Source organism: Coregonus lavaretus (genome assembly GCF_964263955.1).
Source record: "Coregonus lavaretus genome assembly, contig: HAP1_SCAFFOLD_1048, whole genome shotgun sequence".
NCBI classification, from domain to species: Eukaryota; Metazoa; Chordata; class Actinopteri; order Salmoniformes; family Salmonidae; genus Coregonus; species Coregonus lavaretus.
The window spans coordinates 56,699-69,771 of record NW_028165378.1 but is presented as its reverse complement, the minus strand read 5'-3'; positions in this window follow the sequence as shown (position 1 = coordinate 69,771).

Genomic DNA, 13,073 nt, shown 5'->3' with positions numbered 1-13,073 from the left:
ACCTTGGATTTTAAATCATACAATGACTATGAGGTTAAAGTGCAGACTGTCAGCTTTAATTTGAGGGTATTTTCATCCATATCGGGTGAACCGTTTAGAAATTACAGCACTTTTGGTACTTAGTCCCCCCATTTTAGGGGGACCAAAAGTATTGCGACAAATTCACTTATATGTGTATTAAAGTAGTCAAAAGTGTAGTATTTGGTCCCATATTCCTAACACGCAATGATTACATCAAGCTTTGTTGGATGCATTTGCTGTTAGTTTTGGTTGTGTTTCGGATTATTTTGTGCTCAATAGAAATTAAAGTTGACATGACATGAAAGTTCATGTTCAAGAAGGCATTATTTCTGACAAAAAAATGTTTTAGTTTCAAATGCCTCTCCTGTAAAGTAGTAACATCCGCCATCTGCCCGTGTGCTGCGTCATATCTTAAAAACAATAAAAAAACTGCTTCAAAATCAAGTATTGACTCAGGTATGGAACTTACTCCCAGACTGCTGGAATTAGGTTATTTTCACAAAGGCAAAGTTGCAGTGAAACAAAAGTCCCATCATATGTCATCAGTTTATCTGTTTTGGTCTCATTTCCCCTCTGGCCTTCCCTCTGTCATATGGATTACTGTTCTCCCTATCTTTCCACAGCCAATTTACCTGCTTGGCTATATGCCCCCACCATAATCTGATAAACAAGTCAGCCTAATACTTTGCAGTAGGTGAGTGTTGCACAAAACGTATGTGTTTGTTGAGACTTCATGTGCACACACTACAGTACAAAACGTGATTGGTCACACAGACAGACATGCACGCGCACACACACTTACACAACAGACAGACAGACAGAGTAAGAGGTGCTATTACTTGTCACACCATCCAACTTTTTTCAAGGCTGGGAACAGATGTTTGTCGATCAGATATCCAAGCTCCTCAGCTAGATGGAGGAGAGGAGAGTAGAGTAATTTAACAAAGGACAGGGAACTTCACGAGCATACATATCTGCTGTCTAAGAGAAGAATGATGTCAGCCCCAAGCACCAAGGACACACCAGTCGGTTTGAAAACCCATCCAGACTCAACACAGCTCTACAGTACATTTAAATTGAGAGAACTTCATGTGATTGTATGAGTAGTAAAAGTGATAGCCCTCACTTGCTTTATGTTGAAAAAATATTGCTTTAGTGAGCTGGCATCAAATTAGTATCTATTTTCAGTGTAATTATTCCATGCATCAAACCTAATATACCTATAAATCTGGGTAGAGGTACAGTAGAGGATATGCAATGTTTATCTTTAGGCACCAGCTAAATCTGATTTCTGTAAGATAATCAAATAGTGTGTGTAGTGTACTAGGCAGCCATCACGGTAATACTCATTAGCCAGAGCGACAGCGTAATGATGATTATTTTTCACGTCATTGCACTCGCACCTTTATGAGGCTAATTCATTCATTCATTTTAAATGTAGTGATGACGCAGATCGTTGAAGCACCAACACATGCCCTCTGTGTTTTACAGGCTGCGCAGGTACACACACACCTACAAACTTACTGTGCAAGCTGTACCGCACACACAAAAACACACATCCCTATCGGTACACCTTGCTGGAATAGTTTCAGGGGACATTGGATTCCAGCTCAATTTGGCACAGTAACCAAGCCCAACCAAACAAGAGAGGAGAGGAGAATACAGTAAATCATGTTAACACAAATGGAAAAGAGCCGAACAGTCCTACCAGAAGTGAAGTGATCTGAGAGAGATGAGAAGAACATTAGAATAAAGAACGTGAAAAGGGGAGTGCAAACAATCTGCAATGTAATAGCATTGTTTTTAAGTTTATATGACTTTCTATCCTGCTACACTTCCCCATCATTAATACATTATTTCGGCACTAATTCAAATGAGTACCTTGTAAGTCGTCAGAAAACGGTTATATTGTTTGAGTTTAATAGATTAAATGATTTAAATTACATTTCTCGAAGAAAACACAATTATCAGATGTAAACAAGCGGCTGGTTATTATAGTGTTGATGGCAGGTGTTCTGTCCATCAGACCTGGTTAACACACTGTGTTACAGTGGGTTACAAAGCAACTCCACTCTCTAATCCTCTGTTGTAAACTCTAAAGTTCACAGAAACAGTCAAAGTGTGAGCAATCACCCCAGTACAGCAAAGAGAGTCTCTACCCCTCTACACAGAACCCCCCAAACACTAGGGAGTCCTCAGACAGACAGACACAGAGAGAGACAGAGAGAGAGAGAGAGAGAGAGAGAGAGAGAGAGACCGAGAGAGACAGAGAGAGAGAGAGAGAGAGACCGAGAGAGACAGAGAGAGAGAGAGAGAGAGAGAGAGAGAGAGAGACCGAGAGAGACCGAGAGAGACAGAGAGAGACAGAGAGAGAGAGAGAGAGAGAGAGAGAGAGAGAGAGAGAGAGAGAGAGAGAGCGAAAGCAGAGGAGAGGAGAGGAGAGGAGAGGAGAACAAAGCCTTACAAGTCAAGATAATTCTCAAGTGCTGAGGGATTCGGGAGATTAAAGAAAAAAAAAGTGAGGGGGGGAGAAAATCCTTTGCATTTTAATGAAAATTTTGAATGGAATGTAAATAAAGGAAATAATACAACCATATGTAAACAAAAAAGCAGCACAACAAGATCAGCGTTGGGTTTTGATGGAATTTTTAACGAGGCTGACTGAGTGATTGTCACACACTCGTGGTGTGGAGCAGTCACACACTCACCTTAGCCAGAGTGATGAGAATGCATTATGACTTGGGCTTAAGCCCATCAACACATGAATCATCAGAAGAAGAAGTGGGACTAGAGTCTCCAGTCCAGGAGAAAGGCAATGGGTCCCTTGAAGAATTGATGATGTTTTCATAAGCCACTCTAGGACTATATGATTGGTTGAACACTTAGATGTGTCTGGAGCAATTCTAATTGGCTGTTCAAGGACCCTCTGATGATGCTATTGGCCACTTTACTGAGTGCTAGCTTAGGCTGGTAAACATGTGTTATTCATATTTCTTAAAAGGTGCATAGATAATGAGTACGGATGCTTAGATGAAAGCATCTATCGACACAGACAAGTGGACAGAGAAACACAGAGGGAGATGGGAAGAATGTGAGATGGGAAGATTGTGACATGGGGAAGTAGTGAGATGGGGAGGTAGTGAGGTAGTGAGATAGAAGGTAGTGAGATAGGGAGGTAGTGAGTTAGTTAGGTAGTGAGAGAAGGTAGGGAGGTAGTGAGATAGGGAGGTAGTGAGATAGGGAGGTAGTGAGATAGAAGGGAGTGAGATAGGAAGGTAGTGAGATAGGGAGGTAGAAGGAAGTGAGATAGGAAGGTAGTGCGATAGGAAGGTAGTGAGATAAGAAGGTAGTGAGATAGGAAGGTAGTGAGATAGGAAGGTAGTGAGATAGGGAGGTAGTGAGATAGGGAGGTAGTGCGATAGGGAGGTAGTGAGATAGGAAGGTAGTGCGATAGGGAGGTAGTGAGATAGGAAGGTAGTGCGATAGGGAGGTAGTGAGATAGGAAGGTAGTGCGATAGGGAGGTAGTGAGATAGGAAGGTAGTGCGATAGGGAGGTAGTGAGATAGGAAGGTAGTGAGATAGAAGGTGACAGAGACATATCCAGTAAGGGTAATAATGGGGTAATAGCTCAAGGCGACACGACAAACACTCTCCAGTGTGACCTTTCAGGTGTGTGTGTGTGTGTGTGTGTGTGTTGGAAGGACATGGGACTAGATAACTCTGGAGAAGGCTGAGCCTCTGACGGTTGAGTGACCTCATACATCACCCTGGGACTCTGCTGGCCTCAGTGAAATGAGGGATTTTCTCCCCCCTGCTCGCACAAACACATGCACACACTCGCGTGCGGAAATACACACATGCATACATGTGCATACACACACACGATACGCACCCATACACACATGATATGAACACACACACACCTCAGCTTGAGATGGACATGCTACCGTGGGTTACTGTCCATTACCATGACACTGCCTGTCTGGAGTCCATCCAGCCTCTCCTACACAACCAGACTATCAATCAGGGAGCCTTCCCTACACACTTCCACTAGAGCCATGAATATACACACACACACCTACAGTGGGGAGAACAAGTATTTGATACACTGCTGATTTTGCAGGTTTTCCTACTTACAAAGCATGTAGAGGTCTGTAATATTTATCATAGGTACACTTCAACTGTGAGAGACGGAATCCAGAAAATCACATTGTATGATTTTTAAGTAATTCATTTGCATTTTATTGCATGACATAAGTATTTGATACATCAGAAAAGCAGAACTTAATATTTGGTACAGAAACCTTTGTTTGCAATTACAGAGATCATACGTTTCCTGTAGGTCTTGACCAGGTTTGCACACACTGCAGCAGGGATTTTGGCCCACTCCTCCATACAGACCTTCTCCAGATCCTTCAGGTTTCGGGGCTGTCGCTGGGCAATACGGACTTTCAGCTCCCTCCAAAGATTTTCTATTGGGTTCAGGTCTGGAGACTGGCTAGGCCACTCCAGGACCTTGAGATGCTTCTTACGGAGCCACTCCTTAGTTGCCCTGGCTGTGTGTTTCGGGTCGTTGTCATGCTAGAAGACCCAGCCACGACCCAATGCTCTTACTGAGGGAAGGAGGTTGTTGGCCAAGATCTCGCGATACATGGCCCCATCCATCCTCCCCTCAATACGGTGCAGTCGTCCTGTCCCCTTTGCAGAAAAGCATCCCCAAAGAATGATGTTTCCACCTCCATGCTTCACGGTTGGGATGGTGTTCTTGGGGTTGTACTCATCCTTCTTCTTCCTCCAAACACAGCAAGTGGAGTTTAGACCAAAAAGCTCTATTTTTGTCTCATCAGACCACATGACCTTCTCCCATTCCTCCTCTGGATCATCCAGATGGTCATTGGCAAACTTCAGACGGGCCTGGACATGCGCTGGCTTGAGCAGGGGGACCTTGCGTGCGCTGCAGGATTTTAATCCATGACGGCGTAGTGTGTTAGTAATGGTTTTCTTTGAGACTGTGGTCCCAGCTCTCTTCAGGTCATTGACCAGGTCCTGCCGTGTAGTTCTGGGCTGATCCCTCACCTTCCTCATGATCATTGATGCCCCACGAGGTGAGATCTTGCATGGAGCCCCAGACCGAGGGTGATTGACCGTCACCTTGAACTTCTTCCATTTTCTAATAATTGCGCCAACAGTTGTTGCCTTCTCACCAAGCTGCTTGCCTATTGTCCTGTAGCCCATCCCAGCCTTGTGCAGGTCTACAATTTTATCCCTGATGTCCTTACACAGCTCTCTGGTCTTGGCCATTGTGGAGAGGTTGGAGTCTGTTTGATTGAGTGTGTGGACAGGTGTCTTTTATACGGGTAACGAGTTCAAACAGGTGCAGTTAATACAGGTAATGAGTGGAGAACAGGAGGGCTTCTTAAAGAAAAACTAACAGGTCTGTGAGAGCCGGAATTCTTACTGGTTGGTAGGTGATCAAATACTTATGTCATGCAATAAAATGCAAATTAATTACTTAAAAATCATTCAATGTGATTTTCTTGATTTTTGTTTTAGATTCCGTCTCTCACAGTTGAAGTGTACCTATGATAAAAATTACAGACCTCTACATGCTTTGTAAGTAGGAAAACCTGCAAAATCGGCAGTGTATCAAATACTTGTTCTCCCCACTGTGTATACGGACAATAAATTATATTTCACCCCTTTTTATTCTGTACCATACAGCATGTACTGTACTGTCCTGTTCTGTCCTGTCCTGTACTGTACGTGCACTAGCTATCTGTCACGAGAATTTCTATCTCTAATTAATCAAACTTAATGCTTTGAATAATTCCCAGAGGATGTAAGACTCTGGTTTAATCATGAATTAAACGAAGGTCCACAACCTGCAAGAATGACCTGTATGTTTAATCATGGAGAGCTCTGCCGCCAAAAAACATACATACAGCTTTTATACCCCTTGACACACAAAGGCACTTTGCTCCGCCCACCTTTAGGAGGCTTTTTTAAACAGTTTCTCAGTCCCCTTCACCCTGGAATGTTTTCTCAGCAGTTTCTAACTCCCCCCCCTCTGTTAGTGGGTTGACACTACATTATAACTCTAACACCGTTCACACATTTATAATGTATTTGGGGTGAAATCCTTTAGTCATTATTCTTAAAATACAAATTAATCTATCAATCCACCCCTTTGACTAAATGTTTTCACACTCAGGATAAATGTATTTACAAGCATGATTAATCTCAGAGATTACGTCAGAACTAATAAACATTTCATCCAATTGCAGTCTTTCAGGGTCAAAATCCTCATCATCCACCAAGCCTGGAGGATCGTTTTTCCCACTCCCCTGGTCAGAGTCAGGAGTCGGTCCATCTCTCATCATTTGTTGAGATACTGCATTCACCAACGCCTTACTCACCAATCCTCGGACACAGGGAACAAGACAACAACCACATAATACAAGAATACCCATACAAACGCTGACCACCCCTAAGATGGTGGCTCCTATGGTTTTCCATTTACCAAACATTTCATCAAACCACCCTATCCACGATGTACAAACTTCTGAGTTCTCAGCTCATTCTTCACTTAGTGCAGTTCATTCTGCAAGAGCTCTGGTGACTGTCCCATCCGGTGTGGTGTTGTTAGGGATAAATGTGCAACAATGGCTTATCATTCTATAGACACCGCCCCTTTCTGTCTGATCTAGAGCCAACCTCTTTTCCTAAGTCATGAGTGAGATGGCGGATAATTGTTCAGAGATCCCTTTTACTGCATCCCTAGTCTGGCCAATAAATCGTTGTTGGTAGTAATAGATATAATTAATCCAATCCACAATTTTGTTTATTGTCACCCACCAAAAGAACGTGGTAGTAAATCCTTCCCCTAATTCTTTCATAGCTTGGTATCCATCCGATACCCCCCTTGGTATCCCAATCGCATCCATTTAAATAGGGCTATTCTCCTTCTTGTTAAAACTCCTCCTACGTCTGTTTAACCCTTTCCTTGGTTCCTGGTGACTAATTCTAACTAGCTGAATCAGTAGAACCAGGGCGCACGTATCTAGCCACCCTTTTGGTATTCTCTGCATTATACTGCCTTTACTGGCACACGCCCACCACCCATCGGTTACAGGGGCTGTAAGGTTCAGAATTCTCTCCTGTGCTTCTGAACTTAAGTCAATCACATTACTACTATCTCCAATTGATAATTGGTGATGTCTTTGTTTCTCTTTACCCCCCATCTGGATGTTCAGTCCCGCCCGGTCTCATATCCCCGTCCCCAAGTGTGTTTAAACACTTGAGTCTAGGAACAATCCGCCGTGGGGGCCGAACACGAATATAATGGGATTTTATAATCCCAAGTTGTTTATTGACATGTACCCCACCCGCTGGCTACGTCCCTAACATTCATTTTGAATCCTACAGTCTGCCCTTCTCTGACTCCCATTTTGTAGGCCACTCATCCTTGACGGTCAGTATGTCGGGTCGCTTCTCTTCTCTTTTACTTCTTAACAATGGTAAGGGCATAGCGTAATTGGTGGTGGATCTTGACATATCAAGACCATTGCCGAGACTATGATGCAGCTCAAGTCACCCCTATTCCCAAAAACCGCCAACCCTCTCCTGTCCTCAGTCTTTCTGCTTGGTATTATCCCATACTCACACCCTGAGAACACACTACAGTGATTATAGGTCGGGGTAGGAGATCTTCGTTAACAGAGGTGATCCCCAGACCCTATTGGTCTAGTTCTTCTCTCTAACTCTGCGTGTGTTCAGTGGTGCTTGTATGTGTTCTTACCTTTTTGCAGTGGGTAACGTGGACCCAGGTTGCTCTTTCTGCTATTCTAATGGCAAAGTCAGTGACCAATATAACCTGATAGGGCCCTTCCCAACAGGCCTGCTTCCAGTCTTTCTTCTTTAGGGACTGGATGCTCACCAGTCACCTGGTTAGATAGAGTGGGTCACCTTCTCCTTTAGTTCACCTGTGGGGCACAAAACCTCTGACATACCGGTGTGGTTAATAAACTACCTTCTCACGTTTTCTGCTAGGGTGCTCTTAATTTCTATTTCTGCCTGCTCCGGTCCGCCTAACTCGGGCATTCTATATGGTCTACCAAATCCCTTCTCCAATGGCAATAACCCTTCTTCATCTGGAGTTCTCCTGATCGTCATTAATACTATCGGTAGACCTTGTACCACATTTCTTCCTGCTCTCCTGTGTGTTTTCCTTAACCCCTCTCTAATCATACCGTTCACATCAGTATTCTCTTTCTAGACTGTACCTAAAAAAAATGTTTTTTAAATGTATTTTGTCCTCTCCTTCGTATATTTATTATTTAATCCTACCACTACCATCTTCCCCCCTTTTGACACATGGTTCTGCTCATGTGTCAATATTACCACCTACCTAAACAATCACTTAGGTAATATTGGCAATTTATCATTCAATTGCCATCCCTTATTTATTTTTGAGACTGTCCCATGCTTCTTTATTGCTCCTCCCACTTCCTTTGTCTCTTATGGCGGCTAAATTCGACTTTCATTCAGTTCAGAATCAATAGTAATCCAATCAATCAATCCCTTATCTTGTAAAAACACTCATGTTTAGTTCAAACTCTGTTCTACCCCGGCTCTCCCGGGCTTGACCTGAAGACTGATGGTTGGACATGACAGGTCCGTACATAAATCTTTCAAACCTAACACAAACCCCCCTTCATGCTGTAATCAATCAAGAAGATAGCAAAGGAGAGACAAAGGTTTTAGCCTGAACTCTGCTCAACCCTGGCAGCTTTTTCCTCTCTGTTTGAGGAGAGAAGCAAAAGGCTCCCTTCTGCTTTCATTCACTGATAACGTAAAACAGCCGTAGGACTTAAGTAAGAGAGCAATTCGACCCTAGGTCACCTTTCACTTAACCCACACACTGAAATAACCCAACTAAGCCTTCCGCCTAGCAACAAAGAATAAAAAAACTCTATGTTCGTGATTAACCCAGTTATATCTAATAGTCCACTAAAAAAACTCCCTCATCACCATGTTTCTTCTAAATATTTCTGGACAGCTAGTCCCTATCCTAAATTATCCTATCCAGCTTCCTATTATTACTATCTTCCTGATCTCATTACTAAATCAATGATCTAAGAAATTGCTGTTTCGCATTAGATTGTGCCTTCCTCTGATTACTGCAGCTCATTGCATTAATTTAGTTTCAAATACCAACTTGTTGTTTATTAAAACATAATAAAAATGAAATTTAAATGACAACATTTGATAATATCTCAACTTACTTCTATCCCGTAAAGTAATCCAAGATTAGTACAATTGACTAGCAACAGGTATCCCTCATTCAGGGAAAGCTCTCTCTCTCTCTTCTGTTATTTTATGGTTCAACATAAATGTTACTTATCCCAAGTGTTCATTAAGTCCTCATGACATTTATTCTCATAAGAAATCATGTATACCCCAAACTCAGTCAAAAACCGAAAAACTCACAGTGTGTGCTCCTTTAAGACGTATCACCTATGAACTGTTGAAAACCCCCTAAATTCAACATAACAACCCTTTATAACCATCATACTAGGTGTGTTGTTTTTTATTTGAAAAACCCAATTGAAAAACAACAACCAAAAATAGCCAGGCCTCACTTAATTTGGTAGCTCCCTTTTACGACCTAAATACTGCCTAACTTCACTACTGCTCCCCCTAGCCCTGGGCAACATTCCAATGAGATAAGCTAATCTCTTTCTCCTGGTTATACATTTTGTTAACCTTCAGTTACCATCAGTAATCTAAAGATGGTAAGTACACACAAAACATGATACAGATATCCCCAGTCCTAACTCATCAATAATCGTTTGTATCAATCTAATTCCTCATAACTAATCTCACAATGATTATTGAACCCCTAAATCTGCTCCATGTGATCTCATCTCAAATGATCCATTATCAATTATTTTACCCACACCATAGGAAAATCTGTCTCCCCTTCTATTGTTCCTTTCGCCCCTGTAAATGTCATATTTCATTCATTAGCCAATACAATCACACTCCGTGTAAGTAAGACATTATATTTTATTCCAGGCATCCCCTTAACATAATGCTATAGGAGACTTCCATCAATCCTGGAAGACACTATATAATACCACGTTTCATTAAGTTCACTACACCTTCTAATATAACCCTATAACCCCTTTCTATTCATTTGATCATCGCAACCTGTTGCATTGATGTTTTTAAAATATAAACCTATTGTTTAATAACTTCATACTTATAACCAATGTTTATTCAATCCATCATCCTAATAGTCACAACTATATCCCATTGTTCAGCGTACCATAAAAAGATTATCGTTTTAGAAATTACCAATTATTTTCATACACCACTGGTGTTACCCAACCTATACAATAAAGTAATAACCATTAGACTTTGTCAAAGAAATGCTTTTCATTCAACTATTAAAACTTCTGCTCGATCTTAGTCAAGCAAGTACAACTCTTTTACCCGGGAACTAGAACCATAAATTATTTTCCTTTGTCCTCAACTGAAATAATTTTCACAGTTCTATCGCAATTTCAGTTCGCTATTCAATTTCTTTAACTGTTCTCTCTGATTAGGCCCTAATTAATAAAACAAATACTTGCTATCGTTGATAAGCATACATTTAATTATATTCCTATCATTTGAACTATGTACTGTCTCTCACCCCTTCCCCCCCTCCCTGCTCCTTCCTACACAACGGGGGAGGCGCGGGGACCTGCCCTAATCATCTTCATTCTTAGGAAATAATGTCATTCGTACTTGTAACATATTTTCATAGACCTTTCTAGAATACTTCTAAAGCTATCTAATTCAACTTTTCACATTTCTCAATCCACGTAGTAATCTAGGACCATAGCCCCAATGCGAAAGCTTTACCCACTGTCCCTACCTGGGTTCGATCCAGGGACCCTCTACATACATTGCCAGTCACTCTACAAAATCCGCGATTCTTTCAAAGCAACTACTTCCAGTTCATAGAGCAAGTGACGTCACCAAATGAAAACCGCACTAGCTCTCACCTCATTCAGCAACACAAAAACTCTCTCTCCCTCCACCTATTCCCGTTGAATAAGTGAGTCTTTCCATTTAACCCAAACCACGCTACAAATCTTCCATTCAACATCACCAAACCAAATACTCAGTAGTATCCGGTTACCACCCATACCAGCCGTTGAATTCACTCATACACACAGATTTCACCTTATGCCATTGAAATGCCCAATAAACCATAATAGTTCAATGGAACCCTCTATTGGCTCTCTACTATTTATACATTACTTCTATAACCACATTAGTTATGGTCCGATTACCCATTAAACCTTATCACATGATCAAACAACGGCACAACCTTAAACTCATATGGAGCGGCAGGTAGCTTAGTGACCAAGAGCGCCGTGCCAGCAACTGAGAGGTCGATGGCCGGTTCCAATCCCCGAGCCGACCAGGCGAAAAATCTGTCGATGTGCCCCCGAGCAAGGCACCCAACCCCAATTGCTCCTGCAAGTCGCTCTGGAAAAGAGCGTCTACTAAATGACCAAAAATGCAAATGTAAATATTCTCTACTTTCTCACCCATGACGTACGTCTACGTTTGGGTGAGAAAGTTCATACGTATATATTGTTAGAAATGTATAGGTACCTCTCAAATAATCGCTTCGTGGTGTTTTTAGCCAATTCTTAAATCGACACAAATCACTTCTTCAAACATTTTACCCGTGGAACCAAAAAATAGACTGTCATTTTCCGGACACTGCCCTTTCCTTTATCTCTGCAGTCGCGATGGTTATGACCTGTTTTGTTACAGTATTTACACGGGGCCTCACACTCTCTGGCAAAATGACCCTCCTTGTTACAGTTAAAGCACTTCCTCTTATCTCCTCCCCTATTCTGCCTCCCTAATTTATTATAGCTCTCTAATCTCTTCAACTCTCTGTGTTTAGCCCTTCTCAACTCTTTCTCCCTATCCAGTTCTACTCTTAGCCTGCCTATTTCCTCTCTACTCTCCCTGAGTTCTGTAAATTCTTTCTGTAATACTTCCCCCTCTTTCTTCTGTTTACTGGCCTCCCTCCTCTGCCTCCCTTCTTCCCCCTCTTCCAACATTCCGGCTTGGCCGTCATATGGTGGGGGAGGGGCGGGGACCAGTCCTAATTTTCTCCTACACATGACAACGTTATCATCTGGGCTTTCTTTCCAAGCCTGCTCTGCTAAAACTCGATATAACCTTTCTGCCCTCTGCTCTGGGGGAGGCACTGAAACCTCAATTTTTACTTCATTTTTTCTCTGCCTAACTATTTATTTTATTTTATGTCCTTCCTCTCTCTTCCGAGCCTCCGAAAGCCATACTCCCACTGTCTCTAGCCCCTCCCCTTGCTGTTTCTTCAAATCCGTTCCACAGTTTATATGCGTCTGCCTAATCATAGCCTCTAATTTCTCCACATCGAGATGCCCAATAAATCCATACCTCTTCTCCCAAATGGATCCATAAAACATATTTATTAGATCCCTTCCTAACATATATCTTTCATCCCCCGTTAATTCTCGGACCTCTTTAGAATATTTATTTCCCATGGTAGAAATCCCCCTGTTTAGTAATAATTCAATCAAGAATCATTTTCTTTGGGACTTATTATTTGGTGTGACTTTTGAGCAAATGTTTATGATCTGCTTTTGTAATCAACCATTTAAATGATCCAACCTGTAACCCAGAGTTTTTTAAGACACCAGTTTCATGAAACGGATGGGATCACCATTTTTTCTCACGCTACCTATTTTAGTCCCTTCCTTGAAACAATTATCACGTATTTCGATGGATCATTAGGTCTCACACGTATACAACCTTATACGATTTTTTACTAACACTATCCGTAACCAAGAGGTCGTTTTATGAAATAGACAGAGTTAGAGCAAATCCCCAGTTGTTTATGACTCTTGACTTGTTTAATGTGTCTATCTCACACGATGATAATTATCTCCCTTCCTGTTTATATTGTAAAGAGTGTATCTCGTACAATCTCAAAA